Raw genomic sequence first — 18,735 nt, forward strand, 5'->3', positions numbered from 1 at the left:
AATATAAACAGGAGCATTTTCATAAGCTCAAAATGTATACACTAGATTCAAACATTTGTTAAATTAATGGCACTGGTTCAAAAAATGTACTAGGTGAAAAATGCATTATGGTTATTTTTCCTGCTCAGCTTTTGGACCCAGATGGACTTTCGATTTTGTTTTATTTAATGAATTGCATAATTATACTTTTTTAAAAAATTAGGCTGGTTGCCGTGGCTCAGACCTGTAATCCCAGCATTTTGGGAGACTGAGGCAGGTGTATCATGAGGTCAGGAGTTTGACATGAGTCTGGCCAAGATGATGGAACCCTGTCTCTAGTAAAAAAAAAAAAAAAAAAAAAAAATGCCATGTGTATTGGCAGGTGACATAGTCTCACCTACTTAGGAGTCTGAGGCAAGAGAATCACTTGAATCTGGGAGGTGGAGGTTGCAGTAATCCGAGATCATGCCACTACATTCAATACTGGGTGATAGGATAAGAATACATCACAAAAAGAAAAGAAAGAAAGAGAGAAAGGGGGGGTTAGGGAGTGAAGGTGGGAAGGAGGGAGGGAGGGAGGGTGGAAGGAAGGAAGGAAGGAAGGGAGGAAACAAAAATTACTAATACACAGTCACAGGAGAAAAATCAACTTTTATTGAAAACTACTCCCAAGATCTTGCTGTTTATAATTTTTTTAATGGAAGAATATCTTTAAAAAGTCACATTCAGCATCTTTACTCATTGTTCTGTGAAAGTACATATGTATACTTTGTGAATATTTCATACTTTGTTGAATGAAAATTACCCATCTATTCCAAGAACGATAATATTTCCTTAGCTGCTTATTTTTATTCTTTTAATTCAGTTTTCTTTAGATGTTTACATAATATCACAGTGACGCTGGCTAATTTTTAGTATGTCTTTACAATACTTTGTCTGACTTCCTCAGGTACAAATAGTGATAGAAGAGACACATAAAGGAAAAGCCCAATAAGTAGATTATGATGACATGTATGGCAACTAATGTGTAACAACAATTCAGTAAAGTATCCCTTCTATAGAATATAAATGCGAATATCATTATCACATTTTCTAAAAACTGAAAGCTGTAGTGTAGAATTCTATGGCCCCGACTTTCTCTCCTGTCAAATATTTTCTCATTTGACAACTGCAGTTTCGCTGCTGCCCAGCAGGAGAAATTAATGGCAGCATATAGTAGTGTGATGATGATAAGCATCAGTACTGTGCCCACCACATTGGAATTATTTTCTGTGCTTCTAGGAAGACGAGCTCCACTTTTCCAAAACTCTAGCCATGGTGCCAACACTGATACAAAATATATGACCAATAGAAAGGGTAGGCTCTTCAGTTTCAGAGATGCAGCGAATAATGCCAGAGCCACTGCGCGTGAGATAATTTCTAAGAAACGCCATGTTATCACATATAAGAGTTCCATTGGTGGTAGCTTAATGGTAGTATCATCGTTGCTGATTTGGATGGCCAGTATACTGCAGAGAGTTGCCCCATAAGCAGCTGATAACAGGCAGCATGTCATCAGCAAGGCTATTAAAGATAAACATAAAAATGTTAGAAAATATTTTTTGTTAGTAATGTTCACTTTCTTTTCTAACCTTGTGGTTTTAAGATCTATTTATCCCCACTCAACTCCTTTAGAAAATCATTTACTTACAAAATAATAATAATAATAAAAGCTTTGTTAATCTTTTATTACCTGGAATATTTATGTATGCAATACATATATTACACCTGGGAAAAACAAATAAACAAATACATGCATACCTACATTTCTACATGTATATACACATCCCCTGAAAGGGAAGACTGGCAAAGATGAAATATGAGAGAGACATTCAGGTCTGACACTATAAGATGTGATAGCACATAGAAAGCAGTCTGAATTAAAAAATAATAAAATTACCTGAATTAGACATTGAAAAGATAGTCTTTATAGAAAGTTAAGAGTGTAAAATAGGAAGTTAGAGTGTAAAGGAGAGGCCAACGTAACATAAACTGTGTTTTAGGCTATGGTGATAATAGGAAACAAGAAATAAGCTGTGGAGTTAAAGTCAATCCTGGAAGTGAAGCTGACAGATTTTGCTGAGTGATGGAATACAAGGTACTAGAGAAACAGAAAATCTAAAAGTTCCAGAAATTAAGAAGTGAGTGTGTGCATATGTATGTTTGTGTCTATTACTGAAGTTTTATCAGAAAATTCTTCATGAGCAAAATTAATTTCAACATTGTTCTTTTAATAATTAGACAAAAAAGCACATGGAAGAAAGCCTAAGTTATGAAGTAGGTGCATAGTCTGTTTAAACAATTTCGTACTGTATTCAGTTGAAAGAGTAAAAACTCATTGCACATATACATGCAGGTTAAAAAAAATACACTCTTCATGCACAATGAAATGAAGCCAGAAAACAAAAAGTGGTCAAATTGTCATTTCTAATCTAAATTACTTTTTCATTTTCTAAGGCTATTTAGAAAATGAGCATCAACACTCCATTTATTCCTTAAGGAAAACTCAAAGTGAAACTCTATATCATTAGCATCCTAAATTTCATTTATGAGAAATAAGACTGAATAAAAATAAGTAACCTAAAATTTAAATTTTAGAAAGTAAAATTGACCAGATGTGGTGACTCATACCTGTAATCCTAGCACATTAGTAGGTCGAGGTGAGAGGATCACTCAAGCCCAGGAGTTCAAGACTGACCTGGGAAACATGGTATAAACCTGTTGCTACAAAATTTAGCCAGGCATGGTGGCACACGACTCTAGTCCCAGTTATTCAGGAGACTGAGCTGGGAGGATTCTTGATCCCAGGAAATAAGCATAGGACTTTGTTTTGGGACTGGTATTTGCCTGTCTTCTCACCCCAGCACTTTGGGAGGTTGATACCAAAGGGCAAGCTTCCAGACCCACCCCAGCAACGGATGAGAAATTGGCCTCAGCAAAATGTAGTCCAGTTCCAGTCAATAGTTTTACTGCTTGACTAAAGTGACCTCAGGCCTGAATAAATCTGAGAGGGCAGACCATGGCAGCTGCAGGCCTTGAGTGCTCCCAGTGTTCAACTCGGTACTGCGTCAGCTTTGGTGACCAAATTACTCCAGCCATCAATGTCTGGATATCAAGGTTCCCCCTAGTGCTACCAGGGCTGAAGCTATCATAAACTTAAAGACCTTAATTTCCTTCTTCTTGCCCTGAATTTTTGGACAGGCTTATTTCCAAAAATAGCCAAACTGTGAACATTGAATCAGGCACCTACATCACTGTGCAGACATCAATGCATAGTCACAAGGATCAGGATTTATCAGAGATACATGATGGCACCAAGTGGTCAAAATCAGGTGCTAGTGGTGACTGACACAAAAGAACTTGGCATGGATACATGGCCTGACAAGAAATTCAAAATAGTGATTTTAAGACAATGTTGTGAACTTCAGGAAAACACAAATGATTCAGACATTTATCAGAGAAACTTGACAGAGAGATAATATAATGTGAGAAAAATACTAACAAAAATCTTGAAGATAAAACCACAACAAAATAAAAAATGCAGTTGAGAGCATTGACAGCAGAAGTGGTCAAGCAGAAAAACTCAAGGACAGGTCCATTGAAATATACAGTCAGAGGAAAAAAGAAATAAAGAAACTTCATAGGACTTATGGGATAATATCCAAAGAGCGAATGTGTTAGTCACCGGTGTTCAAGAGTGTGGTAAAGCTGGGTGAGGTGGTGCATGCCTGTAATTGCAGCACTCTGGGAGGATGAGGCGGGTGGATCAAATGTGATCAGGAGTTTTAGACAAGCCTGTCCAATATGGTGAAATATAAAAGTCTCTGCTAAAAATATAAAAGTTAGCTGGGTGTGGTGGTGTACACCTGTAATACCAGTTACCTAGGACACTCAGGAAAGAGAAGCACTGGAACCCAGCATACAGAGGTGGCAATGAGCCAAGATCATGTCATTACACTCCAGCCTGGGCAACAAGAGCAAAACTCTCTCTCAAAAAAAAAAAAAAAGTGTATGTAGAAAAAAAAATGTAGAAAGTTTATTTAGAGAAATAATAACAGAAAACTTTCCAAGCCTAAATATAAATATAAATATGCAGGTACAGGAATGTCAAATGCTTCCAATCAGATTCAATCCAAATAAGAATATCCCCATACTTAATATAATCAAACCACCAAATATTAAAGACACAGAGATGATACAGAATTAAGCAAGAGGAAAAAGAAAATATCGTACCAGAAATACACCTATATAATTAATATACGCATACATATAATGTAAATATTAATACATCCAAATGGAGAGAAAAACTGCAGGATACTAATAGAAAACTTCAGGACCTTACTTTCAACAGTGAATAGATTATGCACACAGAAAATCAATAAGTAAACACTGAACTAAAATTCGCTGCAGGGCAAATGGACAAAACAGTTACAGAACTATCTATCCAAGAGCTATAGAATACACATTCTTCTCTACTAAATACACAGAACATTTTCCAGTATCTATCATACATTAATTCAAAAATACAATCAAGTTGAAGAGATCAAATTCATATCAAGTATTTCTTCTGAAATCACTAATTCAAAAGTACATGAAAATTAAACAACATACTTCTGAGTCAATGAAAACATTAAAGAGAAAACAGTATTTAAAAGAACATATTAAATACACAACTTGATGATTCAATCAAGGAATTAGGAAAACAAAAAGCTAAAATCAAAAGTGAAAAAAAAAAAGTCCCCATAAAATATAATATAATCAGAGACAAAAAAGGAGATATCTTACCTGGTACCCAGAAAAAAATTCATGGTAAAAAATCAAATCAGCAATGAAAAGCCACCTTTTAAAGACTAGCCCAGGAACCCAATGGATTCACTCTGTATTCTACCTACCCCTGAAATAGAACTCCTGCCATTTCTTTTTAATCTAGCCAAAAAAAAAAAAAAAGAAGAAGAAGAAGATATGTGAACTGTTTCATTCCATGGGGTGGGTCATGCTGATTTCAAAAACAGACAAGGACACAACAAAAAAGACAAAAAACTACAGGCCAATATTCCTGAATAACATAATGTAAAAATCCTCATCAAAATATACATACATCCAACTTTGGAGCATCCTGATTTATAGAACAAGTTCTTCTTGGCCTGTGAAGAGACTAACAAAGAAACTCTGGACTTAAACTCAACACTTGACCAATTTGACATAACATATCTACAGAACAAACATTCCACTTAACAAACAGAGAATAGATATTCTTCTCATCTGCACAGAGAGCATAGACTAAGATTAACTATCAGCCCAGTCATAAGGCAAGTCTCAGTAAATTCAAAATAAACTGAAATTACACAATGCACACTCTTGGACCACAGTGCAATAAAAATAGAAATCATTACCAAGATCTCTCAAAATACACAAGTACATGGAAATCAAACAACTTACACCTAACTCACTCCTAGGTGGACATCAAAATTAAGGCAGAAATTAAAATAATTCTTTGAAATAAATGAAAATAGAAAAAACTTTCCCACATCTCAGGGATGCAGCCAAAGCAGGTTTAAGTGGAAAGTTTATAGCCCTGAAATGCCTTCATCAAGAAGTTAGAAAAAATCTCACCTTAGTGGGCAGGCACAGTGGTTCATGCCTGTAATCTTGGCACTTTGGGAAGCTGATGTGGGCAGATCACCTGAGGTTGGGAGTTTGAGACCAGCCTGACCAACAGGGAGAAACCCTGTCTCTAGTAAAAGTTGAAAAAATTAGCTGGGTACTGTGGCACATGCCTGTAATCCCAGCTACTCAGGAGACCAAGGCAGTAGAATCAGGTGGTGGGAGTGTGGCTTTAGGGGGCCCTAAGCTACAGGGCTGGTTTGGTAAAACCTTGGCCTACCAGACTTCTGCTTAAGAGAGCCCCACCATGGGAAAGACCTAACAAAATAAATAAATAAATAAATAAAAATAAAAATGAAAACCTCTCAACATAGTGACAGTGATTGCAGGTGGCCTCCCCAAGGCCCACGAGCAGATGCAGTCAGAGGTTTGCCTCTCTGTCCCTAGTCCAGTAAAATACAGGAATAAATGCCAGAATACAAAAAGAAACTCTACAGTTGAGTATTAGGCCATCTATTGCTCATTATTCTCCAGCACCATCTCCTAGATTTTAGCCCAAATTACAACACAAAAAGTCGCTTTACTAATTCTGCCTCCATCCTGTATAAAACCACAGACAGGAATTTAGAAACAATGACACTGTACAGAGACTTTGCCATCTCAAAACTTCCAGAAATTAAGCCAAATGATGATACTCAATTTGAATCACAGTTAAAGGCACACCAGCCATCTCAGATGAGAAAGAACCAGTGCAAGAATGATGACAGTTCTAAACACAAGAAGCTCTTTTAGCACCAAATCAGCCCGGTAGCTCCCCAGCAACCAATTTCAATGGTCTCAAATGACAGACATGGGAATTCTGAATCTGGATGGCAAAAAGTCTCATCTAAATTGAAGAGAAAATTGAAACAATCCAAGGAAGCCAACCAATGCAAAAAAGAAATCCAAGAGCTCAAAGATGAACTAGACACTTAAAGAAAGACCAAAAATTGACTTATTCAGCTGAAAACTTCACTGTAAGAACATCAACATGCAATTGGAAGTGTTATCAGCAGAATAGACCAAGGAAAAGAGAGAGAATAAACCACTTGAAAAAAATATATTTGAGGAGACAATCATGAAAGTCTTTTTCATCACACTAGAGAGGTCAACATCCAAACCCAAAGAATACAGAGAACCATAGTCAAATGCTAAGTAATATTATTCCCAAGGCACATAACCATCAGATTCATTAAGGTCAATGAAAAAACAAACAAACAAGAAAACAAAAAAAAAAAACAAAAATGAAAATGTAAAAGCAGCTAGGGAGAATTGACAGGTCACCTACAGAGAGAACACTATCAGGATGACAGCAGATCTTCAGCAGAAACCTTACAATCCAGAAGTGATGTGGGTCTATTTTCAACATTCTTTTAAAAAATTCCAAACAAGAAATTTTATATCCCACTAAACTAAGATTCACAAGTACAGAAGCCATAAAATTTTTCACCTACAAGAAAATGCTAAGGACCCACACTTCAATTAGATTAGGCTTTCAAGACATCCTCAAGGGAATGCTGAACGAAAGAACGATACCTGCTACCACAAAAGCACACTTAAGTGCATAGCCCACAGGCATTATAAAGCAGCTAGGAAAGCAAGTCAACATAACAACCAGCTAACAACACAATGACAGGATCAAAATCACACATATGAATACTAACCTGGAATGATACAAAGTGGCAGGCTGAATAAAAAGACAAAATTCAAGCATGTATTATCTTTAAGACAATACCCATCTCACATCCAGTGACACCCATAGCCGAAAAGTAAAAGAGCTGGGTAAGAGCCACCATGCAAATGAAAAACAAGAAGAGCAGGAAAGCAGATGTTAAACCAAAGAAAATTGAGAAGGACAATGAAGGTTATTACATAATAATAGTGGTTGCAATCCACCACCATCCTAAATATACATACATCCAACATGGAGTACCCTGATTTATAGAACAAGTACTTGTCCTACGAAAAGACTAACAAAGAAATACTGAACTTAAACTCAGCCCTTGACAAACTGGACCTAACAGACATCTACAGAATGAACACTCCACCCAAGAAACAGAGAATAGACATTCTTCTCATCTGCACATAGAACATAGTCTAAGATTGACTATCAGCTCATCTCAGTCATAAGGCAAGCCTCAGTAAATTCAAAAGAAACTGAAATTACATAAAGCACAATCTTGGACCATGCTGCAATAAAAATAGAAATCAATACCAAAAAAACTCTCAAAATACACAATTACATGGAAATCATACAACTTATACCTGAATAACTCCTAGGTAAACATCAAAATTTAGGCAGAAATTAAGGTAATTGTTTGAAAATAAATGAAAATAGAAAACACTTTCCCAAATCTCTGGGATGCAGCCAAAGCAGGGTTAAGTGGAAAGTTTATAACCCTAAAAAACCTTCATCAAGAAGTTAGAAAAATCTCAAATTAACAATCAAACTGCACCTAAAAGAACTGAGAGAGAGGGGAAAACAACTCCCAATTAGCAGAAGAAAAGAACTAAAACTAAAGAAAACTTAATGAAATTGAGATGCAAAAATCCATATAAAAGATTACTTAAACAAAACCAAGATTTTAGCCCTTGAAAATAAAATAAATAAATAAATAAGATTGATAGACTGCTACCTAAATTAACAAAGAAAAAAAGGGGGCTGGGCATGGTGGCTCACTTTTGTAATATCAGTATTTTGGGAGGTTGGGTTGGGTGGATCACTAGAGGTCAGGAATTTGAGACCAGCCTGGCCAACACAGTAAAATCTTGTCTTTACTAAAAAAATAAAATAAAAGAGGCAGGCATGGTGGTGCATGCCTGTATTATTAGCTATTTAGTAGGCCGAGGCATGAGAATTGCTTGAACCTGGGAGCTGAAGGTGTCAGTGATCCAAGATCATGCCACTGCACTGCATCCCAGGTGACAGAGGAAAAACTCTGTCTCAAAAAAAGAGAGAAAAAGGAAAGAAAGAGAAGATCCAAAGAAGCACAATCAAAACCACATAGGCAGTATTATGACTGATCCCACAGAAATACAAAAGATCCTCAGAGACTACTATGAACAACCTGTGGATACAAAGTAGAAAATCTAGAGGAAACAGATAAATTCCCGGAAGCAGACAATCTCCTAAATTAGTCTAAATTAGTCTAAAGCAGACTAAATCAGGAAGAGATTAAAACTGTGAATAGGTCAAAATCTATGCCTGAAATTGTTTAGGTAATAAAGATCCTACCAATAATTAAAAAAAAAAAATTCTAAAGCAGACAGGTTCATAGCCAAATACTGCCAGATGTACAAAGAACTCATAAAATGCTACCAAAAAAAAAGTTATTCTGAAAAATTGAGGAGAGGGTCTTTTCTTTTTTCATCTCATTGTATAAGGCCAGTGTCAGCCTGATACCAAAAACTGGCAGAGACACAACAACAACAACGAACACTTCTGGCCAATATCCTTCATGAACGCAGATACTCAACAAAGTATCAGTCAACTAGACTCCCCAGTGCATCAAAAAGCTAGTACAACACAATCAAAGTAGGCTTTATTCCTGGAATGCAAAGCTGGTTCAACATATGTAAATCAACAAATGTGATCACTGCATAAATCGAATCAAAAGCAAAAACCAAAATAAAAAAATTCTTCAATAAAATCAAACATTTCTTCATGACAAACTCAACAGACTAAGCATAAAAATAATGTACTCAAAATACTAAGAGTCTTTTACAACAAACCCATAGCCTATATTATACTGCATGGGCAGAAGCTCAAATTATTCAGTGCTATCCTTATCAAACTGCCAATGTCATTCTTCACAAAATTAGGAAAACACTGTTTGAAATTTCATGTGGAACAACAACAACAAAGAGCCAAATTAGTCAAAGCAATCATAAAGAAAAGCGGCAAAGCCAGGGACGTTACACTACCTGACTTCAAACTACACTAAAAAGCTGCAGTAGCAAAAACAACTTGGCACTGGTACCAAATCAGACACAGAGACCAAGAAAAGAGGTCAGAAAACACAGGTATAAAGCCACACACCTATAACTATCTAATCTTAGACAAGCCAATGAAACAGGCAATGGGGAAAGCCTTCTCTTTTCAATAAATGGTTCTAGGATAACTGGCTAGCCATATGTAGAAGATTTAAGCTGGACCCCTACCTTTCACAATATATAAAAATTAACTCAAAATGAATTAAAGATTTAAATGTAACACCTCAAACTATAAAAATCATGGAAGATAACATAGGAAGTATTCTTTTGGACACTAAGAGCAGCAAACATTTTTTGACTAAATCCCCCAAAGCAACTTTGGAACAAAAAGAAAAATAGAAAATAGGGACCTAATTAAACTAAAGAATTTCTGCACAGCAAAGGAAACTGTCAGTGGAGCAAACATACAATCTACTCAATGGGAGAAACTATTTTGCAAACTATGCATCCAACAAAGTCTTCAGATCCAGAATCCAAAAAACGTAAACAAATTAACAAGCACAAAATAAATAACTGTTAGAAAATAGGTAAAAAGAAAATGAACAGATACTTCTCAAAAGAAAACATACAAGTGTCCGAGAAGCATATTAAAAAATGCTCACCCACCTCAGCCACCCAATGTGCTGGGATTATAAGCATGAGCCACCCCGACTGGATACAGTCAGGAGTTCGAGACCAGCCTGACCAATATAGCAAAACAAATACAACCTGGGCATAGTGGCACATGCCTGTAAGTCTAGCTACTTGGGAGGCTGAGGCAGGGGAATCACTTGAATCAGGGAAGCAGAGGTTGCAGTAAGCCAAAAGCATGCTATTGTACTAGATCCTAGGCAAAAAGAATGAAACTCCATCTAAGACAGACAAACAAAACACAAAATTTAGCATCAGCAATTATCATAGAAATGCAAATCAAAACCACAATGAGTTACTATCTCACACCAGCAAAAATGGCTACTATTAAAAAATCAAAAAACAACACATGCTGGGCGAGGATGCTGAGAAAATGTTATATACTGCTGGTAGGAGTATGTTAGATCAGCCATTGTGGAAAGCAGTCTGGAAGTTTCTCAAAGAACATAAAACAGAGCTACTATTTCAACCCACCAATCCCATCCCTAGGTATATATCCAAAGAAATATCAATGATTCTACCACCAAGACACATGCAGTCGTATGTTCATTTCTGTACTATTCACGATAGCAAAGACATGGAATCAACCCAGGTGACCATCAGTGGCACACCACATAAAGTAAATGATTGATATATTTTGTATGGTCATCTAGTATTCCATGTATGTGCATGTAGAATATTCTACAGCAATTCAAAAGAAATAAATGATGTCCTTTTTAGCAACATAAATGCAGGTGAAAGTCATTATCCTAAGCAAATCAACGCAGAAGAGAAAACCAAATACTGCATTTTCTCACTCATATGCACACATGAACATTCAGCACACATGAACATAAGCACAGGAATAACAGACACTTTGAACCACTAGAGGGTGGAGGGAAGGACAAAATGGGCCAAAAAAAAAAAACAAAAACAAAAAACCCTACCTATTGGGTACTATGCTTACTACTTCGGGTGATGGGATTCACACTCCGAACCATAGCATTTCCCAATATTTCCATGTAACAACCCTGCACATGAACCCCCTGTATCTAAGATAAAAATTTAATATAAAAGATACAGAACTATTTGCCTGGTGACTTTTATAAAATTTTAATAGTCTTAGACACATTCTAATTTTCACACAGTTTCCATTTCAATTAAAATCAATGCTATTTACAAAAGGGAAACTATAATAAATATTATGTTTTGGATAACAACTTATTCCACCACCTCATATCTCAATATTATATCAAGCTTAATTTACCTCTTCGGGGTCAATAAAATAAATTGATGCTAACTTCTATGCATACTAAATTCTGTAGGTTCCAGTGGCATCCTTTTATACACTACTAACCAAATGAATTCATAGAAATTTGATCTTACAAAAAATTTAGTGCATCTGTAATTTCAGATTACATATTTTAACTCATCAATTTCTGTTATATTATTATGCCCTCCCAACTTTTGTCTACCTGATTTTCAGCGTCAAAAAACCCAACTTACCTCTACTCAAAGGCAATTCTTGTATAGTGAGAGTGACATATATCTGAAAAATTAATTGTGGAAAAGAAGAAACAAAAGCTTGAACCACTGTCATGCATTTGAATGCATTCTTCTCCCTTAAAATATACTGGGTTGAGTAACCAATCTTCCTTTCCAGTATCTCGTTTCTCTGTGGGTTGCTAACTTGACTCTTTTCCGCCTCCAGTGTAAGATATTTCAATAATTTGTGGTAACATATAGTGGTCTGCAAACACCTGTTAATATGAAGCAACATCCGAGATTAACATTTTCTGGTGACAAATGTGTAGAAATATTGGAAAGATTATCAGTAGATGAACACTTAATTTTGAAATAAACCATTAAATTACACACATTAACTTAATCACACTGAATAAAACATAACTTTCTAACAGTTTCTAATCTTATCATTTATTTTAGTTCTCCCCTTCATTTTCAACTTGAAATAATATGTAACTTCAGCCTGATAAAAGGATCCAAACAACAGATTAAAAAGTAAAAAGTAAAGATTCTTTCATTTATACACAAGCCAATTCACTTTTTCAAAATCACTTTGATTAAATAATATCCCAGTCTTTAACTAATGTATTTATGTTCTGACCCATACAAAAGCTATTTCTCTTAAAATAAACTTAAAAACATCGGTGTTTTTAAATGTTCTTCCAATGATACAGATTTCAACTTCCTCCAAATTTTCATTGGAATATATTTTGATTTATGATTTTTTACTAGTGATGGAATTTTGCTCACATAGCATCATAAGAATGTAGTCGTATAAAACATCAATGAGTACTTAAAGCAGTTTTACGTACATGACAAAAACAAACACAAATAGGATCTGTAATGAAGTTTAACTGCAAAGTTGTCCTCAAAGAACCTCCACAGATAAAATTCAGTAGGAAATAAGCAGATCTTTATAAGAAATCGCAAAATACGAATAAAAACAAAATAAGATGTCGTGAATAAAATGTATAAAAATGAACCCAGCTTATTTCCTATTTAAAACTTATCAAGTCAAAATTATTATTTTTTTGAACAAATAAAAAGTGTTCAGAAGTATAAAAAAAGAAAACTTCTCCATGATGAATAATTTTAAAAAGAACCAACAGAACCAATTTCTCCATGATGAACAATTTTAAAAAGAATGAACAGAAGTTCTAGAATATATATATATATATATATATATATATATATATATATATACACACACACACACACATATATATATATAATTGGCTGGATTAAATAGTTAAAAGGTAATTAGATAACTGAAAAATAAATTTTATAAAATTACAAAAAAAATGTAGCAAAGAGAAAAAAAGTAGGAACTATAAGATGGAGATTATTGGGCAGTTAAGAAAAGAGTGACAAAGCCTACACATCTGATCAGAATTTTAAAAGAATATAGGAACTTGCAGTATTTTTTAAATAATGACTGGAAGAAGAATTTCAAATTGTTACAATCATGACTTCTTAGCTTAAGTAAGTCTTATGTATCCTAAGCAGAAAAGACACATAAATAATAAAATTAAAATAAGTGTAGGCAAGTATGATGGTTTATGTCTGTAATCCCAGCACTTTGGGAGGAGAGTCAGGGCAGATCCTTTGAGCTCAGGAGTTAGATTCTGCCTGGGAAACATGGTGAAACTCTGAAATACGAAAATTAGCTGGGTGTGGTGGTGCATGCTTGTAATCCCAGTTACTCGGCAGGCTGAGGTAGGAGGATCACTTGAGCCTGGGTGGCAGAATTTGCAGTGAGGTGGCAGAATTTGCACACCACTGCACTGCAGCCTGCACAAGAGAGCAAGATGCGATTTCCATAAATAAATAAGTTCAAGTTTTAAAATAACATAATGCATGCAAACAGACTAAAGTAACGTGTTCACAAGTATAAGTGGTCATGTGTTTTAAAATAGTTACAATTAAGCATAAGAACAAGAAATAAAAGCCATCAATTAAAAAAGAGAGAGAGAGAGAAAAAAATATCCACATAGAAAAAACAACAGAATAGGCTATTAGCACTTTCAGGAAAACTGATTTCAAGGAAAACCAAAAGCATCATCAGCAGTAAAAAGGTCAGTACAAAATAATATTTTAATTTGTTAGAAAACCTATCAATGTAAGCTTCTATACACTCAATAACATGAAAAAAATGAACAAATCCAGCATAAATCTTAAAGACAAATATGAGATTATAGGCATCTTATGGTTTGAGCCCATTTTCTGTTACAATACAACTACAGTTTTCAAAAAGGAATACATTTTTAAAGTTTATAAAAATTTATTAATGTAACACTCTTCTTTAAAAAATTGATGCTTTTAATCTCTGAAGTTGCCTCTGTCATTGCCTACTGTTTTACCTCTCTCTTACCACATAATCCAATGTCTATAACATAGCATTTAATTAAACCCTATTAGCTAGGTCTTCCTTAGAAATTATTAAATGTATGATAAATAGGAGATTGTATCATTATAACTTTTAGATACTTTTGACCTTTAGGCACACACAATCGTTTATTATCTCTACATTATTTTTGCTTCTGAAAATATGAAAAACAGTTTCTCTCGTATCCCTCATCTTCCATCATATTATCTGAGAAATTTTATTGGATTTGGGGGGAGGAAATACTGACAGATTCATCTACATCGCCAGAAGTATGAAGTAAATTGCTGAGTATGAAGTTGCATTTAGATGCTTTCATAAAGTGTAAACACGAATACGAAATGAAAGATATTTGATTGAATTGTCTTATCTTCACAAAGTAAAAGAAAGGAAGATAAGGAGTGAAAGAGGATAACTGAGGACATTTTTAGCTACAATATCTAATGTTTAATCTTATCCAATAATTCATGTAAATCATTCTACACACTCATTAAGACACCAAAGGTATCTTAAGACAACAAATGTATGCATCAGGCATAAATATAATAAAATCTATTATAAATGCAGTAGCATGTTCAAAATCAGGACAAGATTAGGAGAATTTGCAGACCATCCTTTATGAACACAGCCAAAAAGAAAAATGCTCACCACCACACTAGAAAGCCAATCCAAGCAATACATATAAATGATAATACACAACCAACTGGGATGTATTCCTGCAACAAAAAGAGATTTCTCAGAGGTATGTAAACATGTGCAACTCCATCTTAAACAGGAGCTGGGTAAAATGAGTCTGAAACATAGGCGGCTGTAGTCCCAGATTGTTAAGGCATTCTAAGTCACAGAATAAAACAAAAGGTCAGCATAAAATTACAGGTCATAATGAACTTGCTAATAAAACAGGTTGCAGTAAAGGAGACAGCCACAATGCACAAAAACCAAAATGACCATAAAGGTGACTTCTGGTCATCCTCACTGCTGGACTCCCACCAGTGCCATGACAGTTTACAAATGCCATGAAACATCAGGAAATTACCTTATATGGTCTAAAAAGGGGAGGCATGCCAGGAATAATCCGCCCCTTGTTTAGCATATCATCAAGAAATAACCAGAAAAATGAGCAACCTCTGTCTATGGAGTAGCCATTCTTTTATTTCTCTACTTTCTTAATAAACTTGCTTTCACTTTGCACTGTGGACTTGCCCTGAATTTTTTCTTGCACAAGATCCAAGAACCGTCTCTTGGAGTCTGTATCAGGATTAATTTCTTGTAACAGATTCAACATATAAAAATCAGTAAAATATATCACATTAATAGAAAAACGGACAAAAATCACAGGATGATCTCAACAGGCAGACAAAATTATTTTGCAAAATCCAACACGTATTTGAATAAAAACACTCAACAACCAATCCTTTCTCAGAATAGCAAAGTGTATTTGTTAAGGAAAATATAACAGCTAGCATAATATTTCACACAGAAGTGAGGACTACTAAGCTCTGATTTTCTTAATCTTGCCCAAATTCCTATCTAAGTTGCATGAGGAGTCATGCCCTGGAAACCATAAATTCTCATCACATGGAATTTATTTTTATTTTAACAACATTGTTTTATCTTAACCGGAATGTTTCCTTTCTGTCATTTCAGGTCTTTAGACAAACTCACCCAATTGTCACTCAGAAAATATTTAAATTTACCTAACGCTTGAAATCCACCCCCACCCACCCACCTTACTACTTTAAGTTGTCCAGCCTTTCTGGAGAAAATGAATGTATTTCTTAATGTATTTGATTGATATCTGATGCCGCCCTAAAATTTATAAAACCAATTTGCAGCCTGACTATATTGGGCAAATGTTCTCAGGTCCTCTTGGGAATTGTTTATCATGGGCCATGGTTACTCATATTTAGCTCAGAATAAACATCTTCAAAATATTTTACAGAATTTGACTCTTTTTATTGACAAAAGACTGAACTTCCTCCCTTATATCAGAAATAAGTGAAACATGTAAACTCATTTTTCAGTGTGGTACTAGAGGTTCTACCCAAGACAATTAGTTGTTAGGCTATGGGGGAAGAAATAAAAGAAAAACAAATTTAAAAAGAAGATGTGAAACTCCCTCTACTCAAGATAACATGACTTTATATAGAGAATATCTGAAGGAATTCACACACAAAAAATTAAGCTAGTAAATGGATTCAACAAGGTTTTGGTACACATCACTATACAAAAACCAGTTGTGTTTCTACATAGTAGCAGTAAACAACTGAAAATGATGCTTAAAAAACTTTATTTGTAATAACCTAAAAAGGAAAATATTTAGAAATAATTTTAAGGAAGAAGTATAAGATTTGTACATTTAAAACTACCAAACATCAACGAAGGAAGTTAAACACCTAAGTAAATGGAAATGCATTACATGCCCATGGGTTGATAGACTTAACGTTGTTAAGATGACCGTGCTCCCCAAACTGATCTATAAAATCAATTTGTTCCATATCAAAATTCCAGTTGCCTTTATTGTTATTATTAATGTTTGGCAGAAACAAACAAGTGATCAGTTAGAGATGCAGGGCCGGGCGCGGTGGCTCAAGCCTGTAATCCCAGCACTTGGGGAGGCCGAGGCGGGTGGATCACGAGGTCAACAGATCGAGACCATCCTGGTCAACATGGTGAAACCCTGTCTCTACTAAAAATACAAAAAATTAGCTGGGCATGGTGGCGCATGCCTGTAATCCCAGCTACTCGGGAGGCTGAGGCAGGAGAATTGCCTGAACCCAGGATGCGGAGGTTTCAGTGAGCCGAGATCGCGCCATTGCACTCCAGCCTGGGTAACAAGAGTGAAACTCCATCTCAAAAAAAAAAAAAAGAAAAGAAATGCAAAGGACTCCACATAGCCAAACAATTCTGCAAAAATAATAATACCAACTTAATTAATTTGTTAATTTATACTTTCTACTAAAAAACTTATTACAAAACATTAATCCTCAAGGCTGTCTGGTAATAAGGATAAGTATCTAGGTCAAGGGGATAAAGCCGACAGTCCAAAATCTACACTTGTATTTACCAATAGGTGAGTTTCAACAAGGGTGTCAGGACCATTCAAAGAAGAAATTAAAGCCAAAATCACGATTTTATTCATTCACAATAGGGCTACGATGTAAAAAATTAGAACCCTCAGTCATTGCTGGTGGGAAGATAAGATATTGTAGCTACTTTTGGAAACAGTCCTACAGTTTCTCAAATGTTGGTTGGACAGTCACACAGTTCCTCACTGGATTTGGAGACCAGCCTGGCCAGCCTTGTGAAACCCTATCTCTACTAAAAATAAAATATGAGCTGGACGTGGTGGCAGGTACCTATAATCCCAGCTACTTCGAAGGCTGAAACAGTAAAATCTCTTGAATCTGCTAGACGGCAGTTGCAGTGAGCACTACCCCACTCCAGCCTGAACAAAAAAAATGAAACTTCATGTCACACACACTAAAAGAAACTCAATTAGGCCAATTAAGCCATACTTTCCAATTTAGCTCATGTGAAAAAAATTACAACAGCTGACATCAGTTCAGATCATAATTCAAGACTCTCTATATTTATATATTTTAATTTATATGTTCATTTAATTTATATATAAATATACATTTTCATTTTATAATTCAGATCACATTTTTGATGCAATAGTTAAGTTTTAAATCGGTAACAAAACAGTTAACAATCCTTATATAATTTGAAATATCACTTGATCCCTCATTTACAAAAAGAAATAAAACATAAAAATAAAAACATACCTTGCATACCATTAACCTATAATGTAAACTCCATGATGCAAGACTCCTAAAAATTATAAAAACTTCAATTAAAAAACACACATATCACTTTAGAGATATTAATCTTAAAAAAAATGAATTCCTATGCAGTTCATAAATATGAAGAATTGTTCTTAGAAACCATGTTAGTCTTTCCTAAATTTAATCTATAAATTTAATTTGATAAAATAAAATGTATCAACAGCTAGCTCTAAAATTCACATAGAAAAATAAGCATGAGATTACCTAAAACATACAGTGAAAAACAGTTAAAAAAGAATTGACCTGCAAGATTTTGTGTTTATTCACATACATACTAAGATTTTAAACCTATGAGTAAGACAAATTAATATAACAAAATAAACTCAGTTATGGTACTTTAAATATAATAGAAAAAGTAATTGTTTCAAGTTGAAACAATTTCAATTTGACCTTTAAATTATACAGTAAATAATTTTTAATTAATATTTGAAAACATAAATTACCTAATTCTGTTCTCACTCCTGCCTAAAATTAAATGATATCACATAGTAAGTATACAGAACTAAAATATTAACTTATATATATATATGTATGTATAGAGAAGTTGGTAAGATAAAAACTCTTGAATAATAGCAAAATTCTATTGTAATTTATTATAAAAACATTTTAAAATTTCAGAGAAAAACATTAAAATATTATGAACAGCTGACTGAAGAAATGTGTTTATGTTTAGCTGTCAAAATTATCAACCCATTTTGAATTTTACAAATCAGAAAG

General features: G+C 34.6%; 2 long non-coding RNA genes across 6 annotated transcripts in view; one reads left to right on the forward strand and one right to left on the reverse strand.

The window, feature by feature from the left end:
• LOC135275427 (uncharacterized) overlaps positions 1-18,735 on the forward strand; it is a 33,007-nt gene that overhangs the window by 1,878 nt on the left and 12,394 nt on the right. The gene's annotated exons all lie outside the window — the stretch shown is intronic.
• On the reverse strand, positions 614-12,934 carry LOC135275428 (uncharacterized). The gene is made up of 2 exons (XR_010343054.1): positions 11,770-12,934; positions 614-1,542 (listed from the first exon to the last, which is right to left on the reverse strand). It is a non-coding gene; the product is annotated as an uncharacterized LOC135275428 (long non-coding RNA).

Source organism: Aotus nancymaae, unplaced genomic scaffold (genome assembly GCF_030222135.1).
Source record: "Aotus nancymaae isolate 86718 unplaced genomic scaffold, 86718_ANA_hifiasm-v0.15.2.pri h1tg000016l, whole genome shotgun sequence".
Classification (NCBI taxonomy): domain Eukaryota; kingdom Metazoa; phylum Chordata; class Mammalia; order Primates; family Aotidae; genus Aotus; species Aotus nancymaae.